General features: G+C 31.6%; 2 protein-coding genes across 4 annotated transcripts in view; one reads left to right on the top strand and one right to left on the bottom strand.

Moving 5' to 3' along the window:
* The window catches only part of LOC124352711 (serine-rich adhesin for platelets-like), an 850,824-nt gene that overhangs the window by 614,196 nt on the left and 212,002 nt on the right, over positions 1-24,626 (bottom strand). The window lies entirely within an intron of this gene.
* LOC124352712 overlaps positions 1-24,626 on the top strand; it is a 167,351-nt gene that overhangs the window by 104,024 nt on the left and 38,701 nt on the right. The window lies entirely within an intron of this gene.

The raw sequence follows: 24,626 nt of genomic DNA, 5'->3' as shown, positions 1-24,626 counted from the left end.
GAACTAGTTGATTTGCCATCTTATATAATTCTTGATGTAATAATGAAAACCTGAGTTCCAAACCAGAATCTTTTCGCATTAATTTTCCTAAAATCTAAATACCATGAGCTCTGGTTTCTCTACTTTATGGTTATACATTGTATCTTTGTACATCTAAAAATAACGAAAATGAGAACATGTTTTTTGTGCAAACCATTTATTCGCATGACATCCATTCATCATTCTAGACTACTATTATATTTACTAATCTGTTATGCTTTACTGTATCAGTGTTGCTCACAGTTTCAAATCCCCAACAGAGTTTTCCAAAATAATAAACCGATACAACGGAGTATCTAAAGATCAGATAATTGATCAAGATCCTTCTAAGATTATTCATTACAAACCACCAAAGCATTTCTTTTCGAAGTTACTGGACACGTTCCTGCCTTTCATACGTGACCCCATATCAATAAAATTCTTCCCAAGACCTAGAGAAACCTATAAAGTTTCAAATCACTAGTATCTTTCTATCATTATCGAACGTATAACACAGACAATGCAAGGATTTAAAGAGGGATCTATAAAGTTATATCCAAAATTAGAGATTGCCTTAGAATCACAGCAATTTGCCTTAGTAAACTTTGACTGCAGGATAGAAGCTTCTTCAGTACAAGGATGGGGATTGTTCATGCCCTAGGAGGAAAAACTTTCGGGTACATTGTGAACTAATGGACTTAGGTTAACATCCATCGATTTGGAATTTCAGTAAATTACACCCAAAAAGACATATTATCTTTGTTTATTACGGGGCAACCTGTATTGTAGTTAGGATGGTTATGACAAAATTCTATGTTTAGGAAATGTAGAATTGACTTTAATCTTGTACTAACATTATTTACTATCTTCATATTAATGATTGTTTTTTCATTGAATGTGCAATATATTTTTGGTTCCATATCATAAAATCATATTATATGTTACTTCTTTTTTATTAATCATACCTCCTGCATGTTAAACATACTTAAATGTAGAAGGGCGTAAAAATGGAATAGTTAAAAGAATGTAACAGTTTAAAACGTACTGTACAGTTTAATCGATACTCACGTTTTATCATTTCTAAAATTGTAGTTCCTTTACATTCAGTGCTCCATTATGGGTGTCTGGACTGGTACACAAAGTTTTAATTTTAAAGTTAGAATTGCCATTACATACAATCCAAATATTTACCAAACTAAATCGGAAAAAGCGATTGTGGATGGTTTTAAAAGTGATTAAAGGTACTTGTTAATTATAAAGATGTATGGTTATTTTCCAGATGAAATATAAATATTCGGTAGCTTGAATTTACTAGACCTACTTAAATTACCAAGTACCTGATTCAATTTGTTATTCCATAATTAAAGTTAATTGGACAGCATTATAAAATATAAGTTGAAGAGTAAAATATTTGTTTTTAAAATATTTGCCACATATACTTTTTTTAACATAACATTGACCTGAAACACCACAATGACGCCAGTAAGCACCTGCAGGTGGCATGGCTCGGCGCCTGTAAGCTGTATTGACTGTTTTCACCTGACTTAATGTCGGTGAACTTGGGCAAAGCACCGTGAGATCGTCCACCTGCTGCTGGCAATGGGAATTTTAACTTGTGAACCGTAACACATTCCTTTCTATCCTTGAACTGATCAGGATTACTTTTCGGCAGCCGCTACTTTATTCGAATAAAATGTCTATGGAGAACCCTTATACGATGATAAATATGTGTGGTTTTAACTAGCAAGATTTGTTCTAAATGCTAATAAATACGCTAAACTACAAACCTACAAAAATTACTTATTTGATTACATAAAATAGTTCAAAGTATTTAATTACTAAAAGTATGATTAATATTTGTTTGCAAAACATTACACATTAGGTAAGTAGTGTTAAGTGTGATAATTTAAAATAAATAAGGGAAACCCTGAAAGTTATACTAAATTTATATTCACAACGTATGAATATTATTCCTATGGAAAAGACGAGAAGATATAAATATGGATACTTCCTTTACGTATTAAACATTTATTTGGGACTTAGCAAAGATAACGCATATTTTAAAGTATTGTTTTAGCAAAGATATAAAATATTTACACAACGTAATGTAGAAAAACATGAAATTATAACAGAACCTACTACTCTACACATATTTTAATTTTTAACCACCATACTAATATAATCGTATCAATTATAAACCGATAAAATTTAGTGCCAAAGGGTCTGCCACGTAACGAAGAGTTATCGCACATACAGACAGACATACGGATAAATTGCCCTTTTACCTTTTGACCCCAAAATCAATAAAGCTCTTTCTTGGATCAAGAGGAACGTATTTACCAAATCCTCGAATTTCTAGGAACTTTATATCAGAACCTTTTGAAATTTTAACCTCAAACTTACGAGTAATTGCGATTTTCCAATAAATTCATAAGCGTATTTTTTAGAAGGTAAATATACAATAGCTTTTTTTACCAAATTTCTAAATAAATAGATTCACTGAGCAGTTTGAAATCAAAAGGGCGAAGAGACCTGCGTAGTCTGTATATGCTGTAGATCAGAGGGTTAGTGTGATAGTCATGACTTTCCTTAGTGATGGTGGGATATATAATTCCTGTTTATAATAGGAATCCAGATAATTTTAACTGTGGCAGGATAGTATTTTGGAACATGATGTGGCTGGACGCGTTGAGGAGATGATTTCTACTTCCCGTAAGTACGATTACATATAAATTTGTTGAGGCCTTTTTTTAATTTCAATTTCTTTGACCTTTTCAGTGGTTTAAGTTATTCTTTAATGCGGATTCAAATAATGAGTATGAGCTATCTTCGTGATGCTCGGAGACATTTGTTCGAAGTAATTTAAATAAAGACGTGCAAATAGAAGATAAAGAAATATTAGGTAATTTTCTGATTTGGGTAAACTTTTGTGTTTACCCATATATGTTGTAGATTGTTAAAGAGTAATAGTTCCTTTATTTCCCATATTTAAGTCTAAGAAAACGTATATAAATTTAAACCCGTATAATTGTTAGAAACGTATTTTTACTAAATCAGATACGTTGTATAAAGTGTTAATTTGAAGGATATGATCTCCAATATATAATTTAATAACAAAGGAGATATAATATATATATATATATATATACATATATATATATATATATATATATGAAATACATGTGTAAATTAGATGTACAATTTTTAACGTATTTAGCCAAATACAAAAACCTAGTGCAAAGACAATAACAGAATTTTTCAAACTATTATGTATTAAATATACGAGGATATGAAATAAAACTCGGATCAAAGTGTATATATATAGTTAAAATTTTTATTAAAAAAATTACAAAAAAATAATGTTACGAAACAACTTTTTTGTCCACTAGTTTTAGTTACATTTGGCATTCCTGGGTGGATTAGATGAATACAATAATTCAGTATAGACCTGCGATGCAAAGTTCTTGTTTGTCTATGTAAATTATTGCGGGGGTAGATCGTGTCGGTACAGATTCCTGGAAAAGCCCCAACTCCTCAGAAAAACTTGATGGTAGGTGAATAGAGCATGTAATCTGAAATGAACTTTTTCAGCTGACTTGAGGTTGACAAAGTTGAGTAAAGCTTCGTGGGATGGCATCACCTGCTGCTGGGGAAGTGGGAATATTGAGGCTACAGTAGTATGGAAATCACTTCCCTCGCATATCTGGAATTAAGTGGTTTTAAGTTTCAAAAGTTAAAGCATTCCGTAAAACAAAACATTTAACTAGTACTTCGTACACTATTTTATAAACTTTCATGTTAATAAAGCATATTTCCATTGTAAAATAATTATAACTGTGTTACTTACGTATGGTTGCAAGTTATAAATAACATATTGAGTAACTCTTATCATAATCTGGAGGATGAACTATATATTTGAAACATATTTTTGTTTCTATTTTTATAATGACCGTTTTTATCAAAACAAATTTAGCTTAATGGTATTAAATACTTTAAGAAGTGCAATGATTCATGGTACGAATAAATATGTGCTTTCTGGTCAGTATGCAACAAAATTCTATTTAAATACGCAAAAGAGTAACCTTTATACAAAAGGGTACAAGGGTATGTTCTTAAAACTTCTAGGTGTTAAATATATTATTTTCTACGTTATACAATTTACCAGCTTCTTCTTATTGGAATAAAATGCTTAATTTTTGACCAAACACTCCAATAAATGACAAATTTTTATTTATTGCTGTGTTTGTTCAAAAATTAAGCATTTCTAGGTTATTTTTCTTCGTTATTTGTGACAGACATAGTGCGTGAAAGTTACTTAAGTTTATATAAAATATTATTAACTGTGAGAAATCCCAAATTTGCATTTATTAAATATGTTTTAATAGCATCAAATAAAAAAACCACACATGTATTTGGAGATATTTAGAAATTCTCTGTATCACTGAAGTTATGACTGATATCTTCATCTTTTCATAAGCGTCATGAAACACTACCTTTACAACTAACGGTTTGTTGGTTCTTTGGTTGTTATTATTTTAGATATATCAAACATTATTAAAGGTTTGAATGTTGCATTTAGCTCCAGTTAACGTTAATTTTACTGCAGCGTCTGGTATATGGTGCTATCTCAGACTTAAAAATCATTAAATGGTTTTTTATTACGATTGTTTATATACGTACGCTTTTGGAAGCCTGTTTAGTACACACATATTTACTTAACACACGTACTGTTTAAGAAAATTACGTTCAGTGTAGCCTTTACCACTTCACGAGTAAGATGAAAATTACCACTAGAGCTGTAGGATGCGGTAATCAGTCCAATTGGTATACTCAAAGGCGACGGTTGAATCAAATTGTAGGAACAACTTACACTGTTGAGAAATCAATATATGTTTCTATTCCTTTAATAAATAATATTATTATGTTACCTTTTACCAATCTGAAATATATTCAAAAACTACCAGTTTTCATTATAAACTGAAGGTATGTAACGGAAAGGCGTTCTACAGTAGTACGAGAAGCGTATGCCGCCACCTGAAATAGGGCTACAAAGTATAACGTCTTCCAGAGCCATTACCTTAACGGCCCCTTCCCGTCACCCCTCCGCCCCTAAGTACATTATAACCCGTGAGAAGACCTACCCCTCGATAATATCATCCACTGTACCACTTTCCTTCCTAGAAAAATAAAAGGAAGATCTTATAATTTAAAGACGTGTTTTCAGGATCATTAAGTTTCAGTGTTTGACTGGAGCTACCAAACTTGTTCTTCCGATCAATCATAACTAGGAAATGAAAAATGCGATGTTTTTGGGAGAAAACTTAGTACTTTAAGATCAGAAAGTTCTGAGCTTGATTAGCTGATATTATTGAATAAATATATTTTTTAATCAAATAGCCAAAGTGATTGATGTACAGAACTGATTTAGGCAGGCTAATTGAAGGATGTGAATCAGAGCACACTACTGATGTGTGACTCACAAAGTTCGAGGAACAACATAACTCTTTTGACATCTAATTAGAGTTTATAATTAGTCCTCCAAACTTTCTTCCTCAAGCTTTCACTCTGAGGTGTCTAGGTGATAGGATGTCAGTGTCTTATTTTGACTAGTCCATATCAGTTTGCTTATTACATTACCCGATAACGTCTTAAACAAAACTATACAGGGTGTATTTAAAAATAATACATACAAATTGAAAAATCCATGAATGCACTTAGTGCACAAACTATGTAAAATAAAACGAAAATATATGCCAACATTAAGCTACCCGCAGTACTGCTAATTTTAGGTTTTAAATTATAAAAAAAATAAAACATTTACTTAAAAGAAAAACTTTTTATTTTTTAATACTTTTCAATAGCAATAAATGTAAATAATATATTATATATATATATATATATATATATATATATTTATATATATATATATATATATATATATAATATGAAATATGGCTAAAAGCAGGCTCAATAATTATCGCAATTCACAATTAAAAACCAATTACTGCAACTGTTTCGTCATACAATAGTATATAACTGCCTAGTTTGAATTATACATTTTAATTTATTAAACTTTTTTTAATCAAAATGTTAAGAATAAATACTGAAAACCTTATAAGATCATCGATAAGAAAAACAGTGTTCTTTTACTGAACGAAAAATGTGTGCTACATTAAATTAGTATTAATAATAATTAGGAATTTTGTTTGACTTTTGGAAATATTCAACGCTGGTTTTATTAACCTAGACCCACCATCAAATAGAATGTGATAAATCTTGAAATGATAACTCTACCTCATTGTAGATTGATAGTGTGACTATTGCTGTTTTTAAAATTATGAGACATTTACATTAATATTCATTATGGCCCAAACATTATTCTATTCTTAACTTACTAGAATTAAAACAAGTAATAGATATTTAGATTAGTTTAGCTCTAGTTCACCTTCCTCTTAATGCTACGTCTGGAATTTTATCCTGTTACAGACTCTTACATCGCTTTGACATCGGAGATAAGGTATCGAATTGGGAGTTTGGGAATGCATTTTTGGATAAACTAATGTGTGTGTATGATTTTTATCATGTTTAAATATAATATAATAAAACATCAGTAGATTTAATAAACCCCCATAAATACAAGTTCAAATTTTTATAGTCAAATACCTATTTCTACCACTTGTTGTCTTCAATTGAAAAATAACAAAAAAACTAACTGTTGTGCCAATAGTAAACAATTGCGAGAGAGAATTGTCTATAAAATTTGCATTTTTGTTCGAACAAGGTACTATTACCGAGTATGAGGGAGGATAACGTAGAAATGGGAACATCGTGCACCAAGTAATGTGCAAGGTTCATGTTGTAATGACTGTTGTGCAATACAGTTGTATTGTGTGATGTCTATATATGCGGAGAATAAATTATGCGTATATAGCCACATAGTTAGGAATACAAAGAGGCAGAATGTATAATGAAATACGAATAAGGCTACAGTAAATATAAACTAATAAAAATTTTAGTTTTAAACTTCCTACCGCATTTGATTGTTGACTCACTTACTGTCTATAACAATCAAACAAATCAAAGTAAGTCGGGTATGGATTGTTGTAAGTTTAAAATTGAGAATCTTTTTTCAAGTATATTATTATATTATATCATTTTATGAAATTGGATTAATTATGTAAAATACATAGGAAGGTCATTAAATGATATATCATGAAAAGGGCAATATTTGGTGAGAACTCATACAGGGTCTCATATTTACATATAAAATTTACATTCGTGGATAACATAGCTAGGAGATATACCTATCCAATTCCATAATTTTAAGTCATGGAAGTCTGTAATTTACTTTTATATTAAAAAAAGGTGGCTCATTGTGTTTGTTCGAAACATTCCTGTTACTTTCCTTAGCTCAAGCCATCCAATTGGAAATTGTTTATAGATCCAACTTTGCCCTCGATTGTAAACAAGTACCCCTGCCTCAAAGGGTTAGCTGGACACTTGTCACAAACTTGGCACTTGTGCCAATTTGGCATAACTTTACTATACACACCCGCCCATCACTATGAGAATATTGAAATTACCATTCCTGCTGATAAGGTATTGTTAGTCATAACTATTAAATAAACAAATAAAATATCATAAAATATATTTACTTTCAGATTTTTTTAATTCATATAAATTTAAGAATCATATAATACTTCAAAACCTTTGTTTTTAAGAAATACTGTTTTGTAAAATTCTAAAATGTAACGAGTTCTTAATACTTTCGTTAATATTAAAGACCTTTTAAATAGATAAAACGATTAAATAAAGTATAATAAGCAAATGGACTTGTTTATGTAAGACTTTGACAACGTTGTATACATATAATAAATGTAATGTTGTATTAATACAATTTATTTTGTAGCAACAGAATGGAGGCACATTTTAAACGTGTTACATTTCCAGATACTCAGAGAAAAACTCCTTGCCATTATACATGTTATGGGGGAGGAAGTGATTGTTTATAGGTTGATTGTTGATGTTCTAATAACTCTACATTCTATAATAAGTACAGTTGAATAGGCAGATTTGTAATATAATCAATCTTAAATGATTTATTAGTTTACAAAATGTTTCCATTCATCCATAAAGTTTAATTTTGGAGACGTTAAACTCAAACATGTAACCTAAAGTGAATAGTACCTGCTCTGAGACTTCCGTATTTAAATAAGATTTTATAAGGTGACACATTTAAACTATACAAATATTTAAAAACAACTGATACAAAAACTGTTTGTCACACCAATATGTTATAGTTACCAACAGTTGTTATAGGTTGCTATAGCTTTAATTAAATCTAAGATAACGACGGAGCGAACCTAAATAAATACGTACCAAACACTGACCCAAGAGAAATTAGTATTCCCTCTGCTGAGGCACCATCAACAAAACCGAGATAACCTATTTTGGTCCAACTGACCCTCCGAGTCATCCGAGCGTACTGTAACCTTGTTACATGCTTTATATTCAGCTTAGTCCTTTCAATTAAAAGGGCTGGACTGTATCAGTCCAGAGTTGATGACTTGATAAGTAGTTTTTGGTTTTTCGTCTTAACTTTCTAAATGCTCCAGTCTTATTCAATGTAGTTTATTTAGTACCAATATTACACTAACAAAAACTGAAATTCGGTTACAATGTTTCAGTAAGTACACTAGATTTATTACGTAATAGTCAATCCAATGGTCTAGCAAAAGTATCTGGTTTTGTTATAAATCGAATACTTACAGATTGAACTGCAGGATTTACAAGTAACACACAACATTTTAATTTAAACTCAGATATAAATGATATGATACCATCCATTGCATTCATTATTCACGAGACCTATCAGTGTTTATATTCGCTTTTATGTTATTATGCACATTAGACTATGGCTAATAATTAAGATTCTCAAACTGTAATAAATAGGTTTTCAAATACATGTAATGTACCTTATTACACAAAACGTCAAAGTATATATATTTAAAGGGTAAATAAAGCTATTCATTTTTAAGATAATAATCATTTTTTGTGGAGAAAAATCCTAAAAACTTATTACAACAAGCCGTTCTCAAATTGAAAATTATTAAGTCAAAACACAAAATGGTGGTTATTTGGGAAATTATTGAGTTTTGGTAAGTTATAATACGATATTTTGGTTTCACTCTGTTCGAGGAATAATACCTTAAAATATTGGAAACTGTTCTGGGAAACCCTGTATAAGAAATTAAAGTGTTTACCTTTGTCTTTTCCTCCATTGAGTTCATTAATCTAAGAGAGTCAAAGCAACAGGACGTTTAACAAAAGAGGGAATAAAACAAACATTGTGATCTTTTAAATATATCCTGGTTGTTGAACAAAGTTTAACTAAATTTGTAGAAGAATGGCTGTTTTAAATGTGTTATTTTATTGGAGAGAAGGGTCCTGGTTTATTAGCGTAGCTCTGCGCCGCCGGCCATTATGTGGGATGGCTTTGAATCCAATTGTCCAACTGACGCTGTTTGAATGACTTAATGACATGGTTTTGTTTGTCCGAGTCCCTCACATCAATTCCTCTCCACCCCTTCCTCCGTCCCCCACCGATCCAACATCAACCCGTCACCGACAAATGCAATTTGTTGTTCTCCAGTCGTGCAATTTTATATGACAACGTTGACTGGTAATTTTTCATTTATATCCTGTAAACGTTCTGCGTATTACACTGCTAACTTTCTAATGTTTTCAGTGAAGCTAAAACTTGGAATTCTATCACTATCCTTAGAAGGACACATGTTGGTTAGTTCCGATAATTTTTAAAGGTTTAAACTTAAACAAACACTCTATAAACTTAAATGGTTCGTATTATGGTTATTAAACTTATTTTAACATTTGTATATAAAACGTTTTTGAGTTACACCAAGGACGTTTAAAAAGCCTGTGAGAAAGGTAATAAACTTCTAGGCGTGGGTTACATGACATGTGTATGCTAATGCATTGTGCCATAAAGGAATTACGCATTTATAACCACCTAGGACCTTAACAATACCCAATATTACTCTTTTGTAATGCGTGATTAGGTTATGAATGACTCAAATACACAAATGAATAAATAACGACATTGTCTGAAAGGCGTACGCTTTTAATTAGTTTGACTAAGTTGTAACTTAGTTCAAAATATACCAAAATCTAAATACTAAATCACTTTACTATTAAAATTGGATCTCGAGATGTGTTCATATGATAGTCACATCAGTGATAGTAATTTGCATGTATTTTCAAACCGGATCACATCATTCATGTCAGGATCATTGAGCAGTTTTTACAAACAAAAAGTAGTCCCTAGTTTTGTTTATCAGGTAAAATCTGAATTTGATCTACACAATTCCTTGTTGTACAGGGACTGGAACCGTGGGGACTAGACCAAGTAAATTATCATACAGAGTGATCTGAATGGCGAGTTGTTCCCATTTACGCTTGAGAACAAAAATTGTTATTGGGAAAAATTTCCATTCCGCACCCTACAATGCACTTTCAGCTCTACGACATCGTACACCCAACATCCTCACTTGTCTACGTAAAGTTCGTTATAGATATTGCAAAAAGTCTCCTACTCTGAGACCTACTCCTGCTCACTATACCATGGATTCTATCAGGGGTGTCATCTGTACCTTCACATGCCAGGATCACTAGAGAAATCAAGTACCAGATTTATAAATTCTAGATACTTGAAGTTGAAAAGCATAGAATGAACCACAAACAGGAAGAGCAATTAACAAAGTCTTGCCAATCCGGAAGTTTATACTTAAAGCCTTGATAATTATTGTCGTTTGTAACCTGTATTCACCTAAAAAAGGAGAACATGACAACTGACTTTCATATTGGGACAAAGTTAAGGAAATTTCAAGAATACATTTAATTTTATGTCTGTTGATGACTACTGACTTCAGGCATCGAGTGAACTCCATAAAGTGAAGCTGGATCTGCTAGATCAATGAACTCCATCAGAAACTAACTTGGACAAAAACTCTGAGTATAATATTTTATGGCAAATAACAGCTTAGGGGTGCCATGTGGATATATATGGTATTTATTCCCTAGTTTGGTACTTTCACTGCATTACTTGGACTGATAAGGGTCAAAAGATCTTGTATATTTATTTAATAAATAATTTATTGTTCAGAAAACTAATTATGGATCCCATAAAGAATATTTTATGGGGGTTTTTACACTCCCTGTAAAACATATTTTCTGGAGTTAAAAATTGGGAGAAATAAATAAAGTTGAAAGTATAATTTGATAGCATCTAAATACCTATATCGATTACATTTTTTATAAAATCAATTATATCTACAGTAGCATTATGTTTTACGACAATGTATAGATTTTTGCAGATATATTACAGTGCGAAGGACAGTAGTATTCACTACAGCTACACATGAAAATTGTTAAAGTTAGAAATTCTTACCAAATTGTTACAATTGAGTGAACAAAGGTCTTTAATGTTTTAGATATATTAGTGTTGTTCATTAAGTTATATATAAAGCGCTAATTAAAATAAGGCAATATAACTAGTTAGTTTTATAATGTCGATTTAGGTTTAGATACATTTCTTTTGCACTTTTGAAAAATAAAAAAATAAATGAACTACCTGTTATGAAATATTAAGCATATTTTTTTTAAACGTGTTATAATTTTAAGTTACATGAAAGAGACCCGTATTTGAGCAACAGGTACGATTAATTATTCGTTTAATTCCTCGTCGTGGATATAGATTCTCCGGCAATTCTATCAGTATTTACTTCGGTTAATTGAGAGAGGATGCTTGTTGACAAGAACGATATCTAATGGAAAACGGGTAAAAGAGAAGGGAGTGAAATTGTACAAAAACTCGGAGCGGGAGGGGCTGAACAAACAAACCCACGCCGTTCTCATTCAAAGGCCACTCTTCGTAACAATTCGCTTCGAGGCAATCCTATGGTAATGGGTGAATATAACGAGACTGCACGGCATGGTTGGTCCGGCACCACTACGCGAGTACAATAATGCTATTACCGTCCTCGGCACTCGTCAGCGTTCATTATACTTCAATAGATAGAAAATCTCCCCTCTCCGTCTCCCGCTACATTGTGCACACATATGAGATATTGAGTTGGTTCAGTCAGTCGTTCCTATCGTTAGTGAAATTATAATGTTAAAATGTGTAGAGTAATTTTCTACAAAAAATTTACAATTTACTATTAACAAATTATTTTGTTATACACCTTAAAAATTAAACAATTTTTGACATTTAGTTTTTTTTTTAACTTAAGTTAAAATAATTTTGAAAAATATACTTAAATGGTATATCAAATTATGTAATCGTTCCCCAAATCATTGTTATATGGTCCTTTAAAAAACGTACTGATTTCCATACAGTTCTCCGTGATACAAGTCAAGTGGTGTAAATTTACCTACATTTAATAAACCTTTGCCTCTAGTTATTATCGTAATATCTTAAATCCCTAATAATTTTCATTAACAATAGAATTTAAAAATACAGGTGTCGCTTAAAATAGCAAAACTGTTAATCAATTACTATAACTGAAATTCTAAGTACTAACGTAAGTGTAGGACAGAGTTCTAAAAAGTTAGGTTTTTATTAAGTGGTTTAAAATCCAAATTGAGACATTTTGAATACACTTTTTTGAAGTATAAAACGTACAATAGGTAATACTAATTAAATTGTCGTTTTATAAAAGCATTAAAATGCATGACAATTTTCTGTTATTATCACATGTAAAATAGAAAAGGATTATCTTGCCATTCTCTACACAGGATAGTAATCATCAATCCTTTTGGCCTGCTACAACTCAGATCACTCAAACAACTTCGACAGCGGATTAAGATTATTGTTTCAACGTGATTAGTTTCCAAGCTTAACTCAAAGGCTGCTTGTATGTACTTCTCTGCACAGAATAGCAATCGTCTATCCCTTTTACTTGCCACAACTCAGATCACTCAAATAACTTCGACATCGGATTAAGATTATTGTTTCAACGTGATTAGTTTCCAAGCTTAACTCAAAGGCTGCTTGTATGTACTTCTCTGCACAAGATAGCAATTGTCTATCCCTTTTACTTGCCACAACTCAGATCACTCAAACAACTTCGACATCGGATCAAGATTATTGTTTCAACGAGATTAGTTTCCAAGCTTAACTCAAAGGCTGCTTGTATGCCCCTCTCTGCACAGGATAGCAATCGTCTATCCCTTTGGCTTGCCACAACTCAAACCACTCAAACAACTTCGACAACGGATTAAGATTATTGTTTCAACGAGATAAGTTTCCGAGCTTAACTCAAAGGCTGCTTGTTCGCCCTTCTCTGCAGAGGATAGCAATCGTCTATCCCTTTGGCTTGCCAAAACTCAGATTATGCAACAACTTCGACAACGGATCAAGAGTATTGTTTCAACGAGATTAGTTTCCGAGCTTAACTCAAAGACTGCGTGTTTGTACTTCTCTGCACACGATAGCATATGTTAATACCTTTGGCCTGCCACAACTCAGATCACACAAAACAACTTCGACAACAGATCAAGACTGTTGTTTCAACGAGATTAGTTTCCGAGCTTAACTCAAAGACTGCGTGTTTGTACTTCTCTGCACACGATAGCATATGTTAATACCTTTGGCCTGCCACACTCAGATCACACAAAACAACTTCGACAACAGATCAAGACTGTTGTTTTAACGAGAGTAGTTTCCGAGCGTAATTCTGAGGCTGCTTGTCTGCCCCTCTCTGCACAATATAGCAATCGTCTATCCCTCTAGCCTGCCGCAACTTAGATCACTCAAATAACTTCGACAACGGATCAAGACTATTGTTTGAACGATTATAGTTTCAGAACTTAAATTCATGGTTTGTTTGCCATTTTAGGAGTGCAGTGTGTTTATTTGTTATTGAACTTCAAAATGGGATTATAATAATCGGTTCAAAATTTAAATGCAAAGGAAGTTTACACATATTTATTGAGACAATACTGTACTTAAGTTTTAAAATAATGCTTTCGTATTGTACTCATAATAGTCAATAATAATTCATGGTTTGGCAGAATATTTACCATACATGAATACCAGACTATAAATATTCTAAAACGTATTAAAAAATAAAACGTTTTTTAGCGAGACGGTTTACTTTGAAAGCTTATTTATATAGTAAGGCGTTATTTTATTACGAGCTTAGTACACATATTAAATCATTGAATCTATTTATGGCTTACATTCATTTCGAAAGTAAATAAAAAACTAAGGAATATCAACATTAGATCAAGCTAGTTTTGATTTAACACACATTGTATGCTGTAACATGTATGCCAATACATTAAATAATGGCAATCATGGAATTTTAGTAACATTGCATTTGGTACGGTTATAAGAGCCGCAAATGTAATTTCTTTGCAGTGGTCTTGTATCATAATAGTGGCTAAGAAATAACCATTTTACTAAGAGACCCACAGATAATCTGCGGTAGATAGGCTGACTGATGTATCGAAACACTTAGTACAGGTGTGATGCACGCTATGGTTCCTAACTCAATTACAGCCCAGCCCCACGGTTCAATCAGATTACGGGTGAGGGCTGGAGAACACACACCTGGGCGTGTCGGGCGCAGCGCTGTGAGTGTGAACACGTTGATTCTATTCGCGCCTTCCACTTCCGGTTCTGTATCACCGGTCGGAGATCATTTAATGTTATAGAATAAATATATAACATATTAAGAGCTGGCTGTATTGAGGTGACTTTGATATTCACCCCAATAGAACGATAATAACTCTCGAAAACTATTAAGGCCTCTTTTTTCATTGGTGAATTACAATTTGAGTCTCATTTAAAAAGTATTATAAATAAAAATCAATGCGCGTCTTCGTTTTTTATTTTAAAGTATATAAGTTTTGAGTACGTAAACGATAAAATATAAAAAGGACAATATTTTTAAAAAAATATATAAAGATCTAAAACAGCGTTTGTCCTTATGAGAATTCTCTTTTTAAATGGAAAAATCTCTCATAAATTAAAGACAAAAATAGGGATTTAGAAGTGTTTCAATATTACATCGATATTATAATGACCAACAGTACAGCCGGTTTCTAAGGTCCAATGGATGAAAAGTAAAATCTTTTATATTAGATACCCCAGAAGTGTTTATTAAGCGGTTTTTAGTAGGAAAATGGAGTAAACTGCTAATCATATTAAACAATTTTATATTCAGTATAAATATTAAGTTCTTACTGAAATGCAAAAACTAATATTACAAAAATACTTTCGTAAACTTTATGATTTTTTTAGATAACTATTTGACTAGCTCTATATATGTTTAATCACTCCTAAATTTAGCAGTTCTATATGTAGCTAGGGCAAAAATAATCTATCATAATTTGAATGCATCAGAAATAAACATCCTAACGCGCTTATTTTAATTGTACAGTATATATGGCTTTTTAGTTCGTAAACGATAAAAATACAAAACAGTTGTGATTTTTTTAAACCCAATAAATGTAAAGATATTCTGAAAGCGTTTGGACGCATAACTTTACACAACTTAATATTGTAAGATGCACATTATCTTTCATTTGAAAATATTATGAAATTAAACATAAGTATGTAGGCAAAATAATATAAATAGCTTAAATAATACAAGCTGTTTAAAATGTAGAGAACAGATTAAAATATTTGCTCGTGATATTTTGCGGATAGACAGATAGGCAGAAATAAAATTTGTCAAGAATCTCGAATGATCTTCACTATCGCTTAGCGAATCACGATGCTGCACTTTAAATATAAGTAAAAGGAAAATACGAAGTATAAATATTGTATACTTTTAACTCTGTGTGATAGGCATAGTTTTACATACGAGGATTTAAGAAAGTTTAATCGCCCAGGTTGTGTGCTTATAAAATGCAAATTCGCTGTCGGTCCTAGACTCTAAAAGAAAATATGGTAATCACTTCAAATCATTAAATACATTATTTTATATTGTAGAATGGGCTGTAAATTAAAGGCTTCTAATTAATAGCTTGAGGATAATTATGTTCTACTGTTTTAAACACTAAATTTATATTTATTCTACCATTGATATATTTAGTCAAATAACTGCAATAATAACTGAAAATGTATAGATCATCCTTCAAATTTTAAAATATTAGTAGGTAAGTTAGTAATGAATTTTAGATTTATTATATGTATTTTAGAAATGTAGCCTCGAAAATTGTACTTGTAGGTACCTGATGATGAATTCGCTGAGTTCTAAATGTACATTGTACATAAAATAAATACATTCTATAAAAAGTGTTTATTATTGTAATATATATAAGATTAATATTAATTATTAAGATTAATATTTATTTGTATGTTATTTCGTTTCATACATTATTACAATTGTTGATTCTTTTAATATAATTGCGAACGAACTTAAATAATGTTCAGTATGCACTGCAGTTTCAGAATATTTCTTGGCCCATTAGGAAAACAAAATATATTTACTTTTTATATATTGTTACTTGAAGAAGTATAAAATACACATTAGAACAACAAATTTTAAAAGCGTATTTTCTTATAAAATTTTAGAACCTAAAGTTGCACAGTTTGGCCAATTACACGCACGTTCTACATTTTTAAACAGCGCTGTTTCGATGCTCGTGAACTGCGACATGGGTTGAGAGAAATATCACGTAAATATAAAACTGAGTGAAATACGTATTGAAGCGGTAGGATAGCCTGAGGGAAATGATGTGGTGTCAATTTGAGATATGGAACGTTGTCCACTGAGACTGCCTTATTTTATTTGTCCTCTTTTAGTCATCCCTCGCAAACCGTGCACCGGGGGCGACTGTGTGGGGGGGGGAGGGGGTGATGTGGGTAGACTGGGTAATATACCACCGCGGATTCTGCATAATACAGGAATATCATTGGTTTCAGCTGACAATTTCCTATTCAATAAAATCTATGAGAAATTTATTTTTTGCTGTTTAGAAATTACTCGACCATAAATTATTATTTTAAATATAATATAAGAATTTGGAATGCAGTACGCCTTCTAAATGTAAAGAAAGTTAAAATATATTTTACATTTTTGTTTATTGATTTAAATGCATTGTTAAATAATTTTAAAGAAGAATTAGTTTTAAGTAGGCGTTGAGACGTTATATTTTTATATTCTTCAGCTTTTTAGTCACTCTCATCATATAACACAAATTTAATTTGTCAGTAAGACAACCCTTTTCGTCTTTGACTCATTTTAACCCCTTGAGTGCCAGTATTAATTATATCATAAGGCCGTTAAGTAAATTAATTTATTACTATTATTTTTTTCTTTCGCAATGAACAAATATAGTTGAAATAGAGCGTAACTTTATTTATAATATGCAATAAATTAAATATTATTCAATATTACTTTAAAATACATTTAGCAAAACAGCATCTGCTTGAACGTTTGTGAGGCAGTATGAATATATTGTTCATTTCCAGTGTTTCAGTATGCATCAAGGGGTTAAAGGGAACAAAACTATTCATATCTGTAAACAAACTAAATCGTTCTGTGACTAAAACGTTCGAGGTAAAAATCGTTCATATGCTATTTTAATTGTTTGGTTTTATTATAAATTAAATGTTGTTCAAGTTTTCACAACATTGCTGATACCTAAGTTCAGCGTTTTATATATTTGGCATTGTTTAAGAATCTCACAACCGATACAGAGTACGTTTCAGAAATCTATTATATATAGCTTTTTGTAACACGTTTTTTAACTCAATTTGTAACCTACATTTGTATAACTTTGTGCTGTATTTCCATTTTAGTAAAACTTTTGCCAGGTAAAACATATTTCATAATTTCAATACAATTTTTAACTTTTGAAGGACTTTTATAATTTTTAAATATTTATAAGTAATCCATGATACTGTTAGTAAAATATAATGTTAGGAAACTTAATGTAAACCAAAAGCAATATAGTCATCTTTATAAGAAAATGTGGAGGGAGTTTCTAAACGAAAGCATAAAATCATGCCTATACCACCAAAATGGTTCTCGTAATGCAGTTGGCGCTCAAAGGACTCAACACGTTTATATATATATATATATATATATATATATATATATATATATATATATATATATATATATATATATATATACACACACATAAATTAAATTTGTATAAATGGCAATAGCCGAATTTAACTTCAATAAACATTGAATCAACAAAGAGTGCTTGCTCCGCCGAGACTCGAACCCGGATCTCTCACTTGCCGGGTGAACCTGCTACCATTACACCACAGAGCCCTTGCTTGTAGTGAGAGATCCGGGTTCGGGTCCCGGCGGAGCAAGTACTGTTTTTGATTCAATGTTTATTGAAATTATATGCATTTGCAAATTCATTTTGCTCCCTCTCCTTTTATTAAAAGTCTTTATTTGTTTACTTTCTAAATGTGACAATATTCATATTTACGTTTTTATGTTTGATAGGCAAACCGTATTTAAATGTATTCTTTTACTATATGTATAACTTCGGTTTGTACTTCTGGTTTGTATGAGATTTACTGGTTTCATAACTACTTCAGGCTGTTATACAAATTATCGATAAATAATTTCTGTAAAATAAGTACTGTTTTTGATTCAATGTTTATTGAAATTATATGCATTTGCAAATTCATTTTGCTCCCTCTCCTTTTATTAAAAGTCTTTATTTGTTTACTTTCTAAATGTGACAATATTCATATTCACGTTTTTATGTTTGATAGGCAAACCGTATTTAAATGTATTCTTTTACTATATGTATAACTTCGGTTTGTATGAGATTACTGGTTTCATAACTACTTCAGGCTGTTATACAAATTATCGATAAATAATTTCTTTATGTATTATTTTTTGTGTAACTGTGTAAACACTTATAACTTTCATTGTATAATTACTTGTCCTAAAAATAACATTTAAAATTTCTAAAAACAATGTAATACTACCAATAAGGTAGTAGCCAGTCTTAAATTATTTATTCTCCAGAAGGTTTAAAACATACAAAATGCTACGAGTATAATCATCTCTAACGAAACAAATACGCTCTCCAAAAGAGTCTCTTGTGGAGCATAAACAAGGTTATAAAGGCGATGGTTGATCTTTGCAGACGCCTATGTTTAAAAACATGAGCGGAATGTAGAGTCGGGCAATTTGCAGGTAGCTGCCCTTTGGGGAAATCCGGTGCTGTCGATATCGGAGAATATATGGGCCTCTGCCCGCACGGCTCTGTCCATATTTTACTCCTTCTTAATATTCCCTGAGATGGGAGTGGGGTTGAAAATCAGCTGTTAAATCAACCTGATGGAATACCCGTCCGGCAATAGCATCAAATCGGAGGCTGACGGCGACGTAGCACTCCAATCTCTGCCGAGGCTTAAAATTTCTTTCCGAACCCAACTGAGAGTTTTCAACGGAATGTACGACTTTTAACCTTTTTATATTTGTTAACCACAATAAAAGAGCACTTATATTTACTGTTTGAATATATACATAAGGAAATAACTACGATTTCAATCCATAATCCCGTACAAATATCAAAGTATGTTATTGGATTTATACTAAAAGTAGTTTTCACAATATTATTTGTTTATAAATGTGCTAAATGCGTGTACATTAAAAGTCAAAATACAATATCGTATATGTATATATGAATGCTTATTTGGAATAATCCATTTAACTACAACCATAAAGTTGCCTTTTCAACATTACAAAATAGTATTGTTATATAGATATATTCTGAATAAATGGAGTATATTAAGAATATCATTTACTAGACTCATGAATACTATTATCCCTATAATGAAAGAAATGCTTCGTTACTCAGATTCAGATATTAAAATAAGTCTAATATTAAAACTATTTTAAAGGTTTTTATTTTAATCGACCTCAGTAATTTAAATAAACAGTAGGATATAATAAAATAAAATTAATCAGTTGCCCTATACAATAAGAGTCTTTACTCGGTTTTCCTCAAAAGCGCAAACCAATAAATGAATTTAAAAAGTTCATTAATCATATTTTATTCATTTTTAACAACAAAAGCTATATCGAAACCATGTACTTTATCAGCGAGAAATATATCATACATGCCTGAGTATACCTCCTGGGATTTCTCTAAATACACCCAAGACTGCAACCGACCCCAATAATGTACACAGATGACACGAACTTTTTAATAAAAAAACTACTCAATACGCCTTACAGGAAGATTATACTATAGCCCTAAACAAAGCAGTTCAAAAAAGTTAAATGATCTCCAAAACATCCCAAAGCGCACTTTATTACACAAAATTATGAAGTCTCAGCAATACTAGATATCCTGCTAGAGACTCCATCCAAACTTTTTAGCCTAACAATAGACAAGGACTTGTTAAGGAACATACATACTGATCATGTCTGTAAAACAATCAGCACGAGTGTCTATACAGTGCGACGAATAAAATAGTTCATTGGACTGGAAGCAGCTAAAACTGCTAACTACGCCTTTATAGATTCACGTATAAAATATGGCCTAATTGCATGGGGAGGAACTTCAGCAACTGACTTGAACAGAATTCTTTGCATCCAGAAAAAACAATTAGAACCCTAGCAGATATCCATTCCCAAAACTCACGCCGCCAATCATTTCAATCTCTGGGAATAATCACCGTAACCACATTCTACATTCAAGAGGTTATCCTGTACGAGGAGAAACTGTCCCCTCTTAAAGGAAGAAATATCCATCACTATAATACTCGGGATGGTGAACCCCCCAAACCACCACCCCCCGGGGGGGGTTATCCTCCAAAGGCAACGAACCATACTGTCCGTAAAGAGATTGTCTTATTCCGGATGAAAATTACTAAATCTCCTCACAACCAACATCAGAAATCTCACTAGAAAAAGACTATAAGACGAGCTCAAGAAATTGCTGCTCAAGAGACCTGCGTACACCATGAAAAAATTTATCCTAGTGGTGAATAAACTGACAATTCCTGTTAAACAGTGACAGTTTGTACTCTATATATAACAAATTTGACGCCATTTATATTCTTGACGAATATAAATAAAGATTTGATTGTTTTAAACGGACTGTCTTTACTCATTCTTTCAACGTGCTCGTTATATTATCAATATCTCTTTTAATTACCTCATGTTACAGGAAATAGAGTTTTATGAAAGATTAAAACGTACCTTGAGGTACGGCTAAATGGCAAGATTTGTTCAATTAAACAAGTGAATCTGTTAGTAGAAAGTTTTGCATACATTAGGTAATAGGGGTTTGTTCAAAAGTTAATAGTTCGTTAAATAGGTATTCAGTGGAACTAATTACTGAATTTTAAAATTAAATACGTCCATTCTGTGTATGTTATGCAAAATATATACTTTAATTACTTGAGTATATTAGCAATGTGGATTGTGAGCGCTGCCCAAGCAACATTCCTGCCAATAGCTATACAAGCACTGTCCACTGAGTGAAGTTTTCATGTAGTCTAGAACAAGAACAAAGCCTTTTGGTTTTTAGTATGAGCAGGAAAAACAATATAATCCGTGTCGGTTGAATCGTTTCTTCCTACTAACTTTAAAATATCGTTCGGTAACCAAACTTAGTCTCCCGGAGGCCTTCAGCAGTTCTTGAAACACAATGCAGCGACACGGAGATTTCATCACTTCAAGTAAGTAAGTTGATCCGGGCAAACGTCGGGCCGCGTCGTGTTTTGTTTGAAAGCCAATATTTACCGGAACCGCCGCGCCTGCCGCACCACAGACTGTAAACTGACCTATTTAGTACAGGATTGCAACATGAACTGAACAATAAACACGACCGTTGTCTGAACAAAAGTTTGGCAGGCCTGGTGAGAGGGTCTTATAAACCAGGTACTCAAGGATCGGGTTCAGTATAAAATTCAAAGCATACGTAGGCATGTGTTTTTATACTTTAGCTGGTCTCCCTATAAATATTAAAACCTTGAAATTTATAGGCCAAAAATTTATAGTTTAACTGTGTAAAATAGTGTTTTTGTTTTGTTTTTTTTTATAAATACAAACAAATAGTTTGGACATTTTGCTAAACTTCGCCTTTTTCCTTAAGCTCTGCATTTTTTTATAAAGTTTTACCTCATTTATCGTGCTTCACATGATTTAACACTTACAGTAATTTGTTCATCCTATGCCTAAGATCATTTTATATAAAGACAATATAATTAGGCTGCCATTAGCCTATATTGCAAAATTAATAATAGTAATTTGTCGAAAAATGTATTTCATTATTAGCAACTAACGTGGTAAATAGTTAATACAGTAAAATAAATAGACTTATGTTTCTAAAAAAGGCTTTAAATAAAGGCTAACCAACTATATATAAAAAACTATAAAAGTTTAAATATATAGACCAACAATGCGTAGTGGAATAGCAGTATCGAAGATTTTAATTCAATAAAATTAGGCTGCCATTAGGCAATTTCCTATATTGCAAAATTATTAATAATACTTTATCGAAAAATGTATTTCATTATTGTCAACTAACATAGCATACAGTTAATACAGTAAAATAAATAGATTTATGCTTAGAAAAAAGTTTTAAATAAAGGCTAACCAGTCTGAGGTAAATATAAGTTTTATCCCTTGCTAAGGTATAACGAGACATGTAACAATCGTTAAAATTCGAACCGTTCATGTTTTCCCTAAATGGGTTTATTGTTCCACTGCGACGGGTGAAATATAAGCTCTTTGTTAAAGAGTTGACTAACTTTTAACTCGTTTAATATTATTTTCTGCTTGCTAAATCAGTTTCGCTTGAGATTCAATAATCAAATAATAATTATTTTCTACTTCCGGTACGACTTGTCAAAACAATTTATCAATTTTAATATAAAACTAGAGTTTACAGTTTGCGTACCGAAAACTTGTATTGTATTATTCAGATTGGTAAGATCCCAATAACTTTATGAAATAGACATGTGTTACTTATGTGTTTTACTCGGGATTTCATTTTAAACACTATATTACATATGTTCCGTCATACTACATACATATATTAAAAATTACATGGCTATTCGTGCAGAAACCATAAAAGATAGGTTAGACAGTAATTACACTAATTCATGAAATTAATCACTTTCTGAACGCTTCGCCTTCGACCTTTTCTGAAACAAGAGCAATTACTTAAAAGGGGAAAAGAGTGAAGCACGTGGCGCTCACACACGCACACAAAAGTGTAGATAAAGGTCAATAGGCAGCTGAAGTCATTTATTTGGTTTGAGACGGGCTCCACTCCTCACAAAGAATAATTTCCCTCAGGGCGTGACTTTGAAAGGCAGAATTCGACAGTTGAATCTTTCTTTTATTTATACTCCCCAGAAGGACCTAACTTCCAGACGTCCCGAACCGTCGGGCGACTTATGTGCAATTCATTGAAATATATCTAAGTTTTACTTACGGACGACTTACCCGTGCGAGTGTCAGTCGAGTCACACAATTCACTCGAGTGTCGTTAGACATTTCGCGTGAACTGTTTCCAGAACAATGTTCTCTTCTGCACAGTTTAGGCGATTACTCGGTGTTCACTAGTAAAATATATCCTTTAGTCGTCTATCTGAAATATGCACTTTGGGGAACGATAAACTCTCTAGTCTGCTGAGTTCAGTTAGTTATTTAGTAAGCTTATTTTAGAATAAAGTTAAATGTAAGGTAAATATTTAAGAACGAAATTTGATAACTTTGAAGTTTAGATGATCATCCTGTAGTGATTGTAGCGATACGATTTGTGCCGTATAAATCTGTTTTGACCCTGCATTTTGGAGTTAGTACATAGCTCATCCTTTAACCTAATCCAAATCTAAACCATTTTCTCAATCTCGAGTACGTTCAGGGTATAAGCTCTGATTAGTATAAGTTAAAAGCTAAAAAATTATAAAATAACAATATGTTTTTTATATATATATATATATATATATATATATATATATATATATATATAACATAATTAAAATTATAATAATTTTGTTAAACATTAAGCCATTTAGGATATTCACTAGTATTGTTCACCCATTACATTCAGCTCACTTCCAATTAAAATTAATTATGGAATTTTTCACAAAAAAATATAAAAACCCATTTCAATATTATAATGTTTATTGTATCTTACATTTTCTAAATCCGAATATGTGTAATAATTTTGGTAAATAAACGTTCAAAGGATATAATTTAGGCCATTTTTCTTTGTTACGTACTGTATATAGTAATCATAATAAGATACTTGTTTTTTTCGGATGCCTTCCAGTTACTCAGATCAAGTTATTCGAGATACTATAAACTTGATACGAAAGAATTGGCCCACAAAGACCTATTTTCGAAATGCATACACGGAAAAACGTAAAACCCCTCAACGAAAGCCCGAACAATAAATGTCAAATATGATGTAGAATACTTCAATAATATGGGTGATACAGTTTTAAATTAAGTAGAAGTTATTAAAGGTCTCAATGCAATCACAATATTTGATAAGGCAGACAGTGATCGTCTGAAAAAAGCTAAATGAGATATTCTTCAACCAACTAAGATAGATGACAAGAAAGA

This window comes from Homalodisca vitripennis, chromosome 1 (assembly GCF_021130785.1).
Source record: "Homalodisca vitripennis isolate AUS2020 chromosome 1, UT_GWSS_2.1, whole genome shotgun sequence".
NCBI classification, from domain to species: domain Eukaryota; kingdom Metazoa; phylum Arthropoda; class Insecta; order Hemiptera; family Cicadellidae; genus Homalodisca; species Homalodisca vitripennis.
The sequence above is the reverse complement of the archived record's forward strand: the minus strand, read 5'-3'. Positions and strand labels throughout refer to the sequence as shown.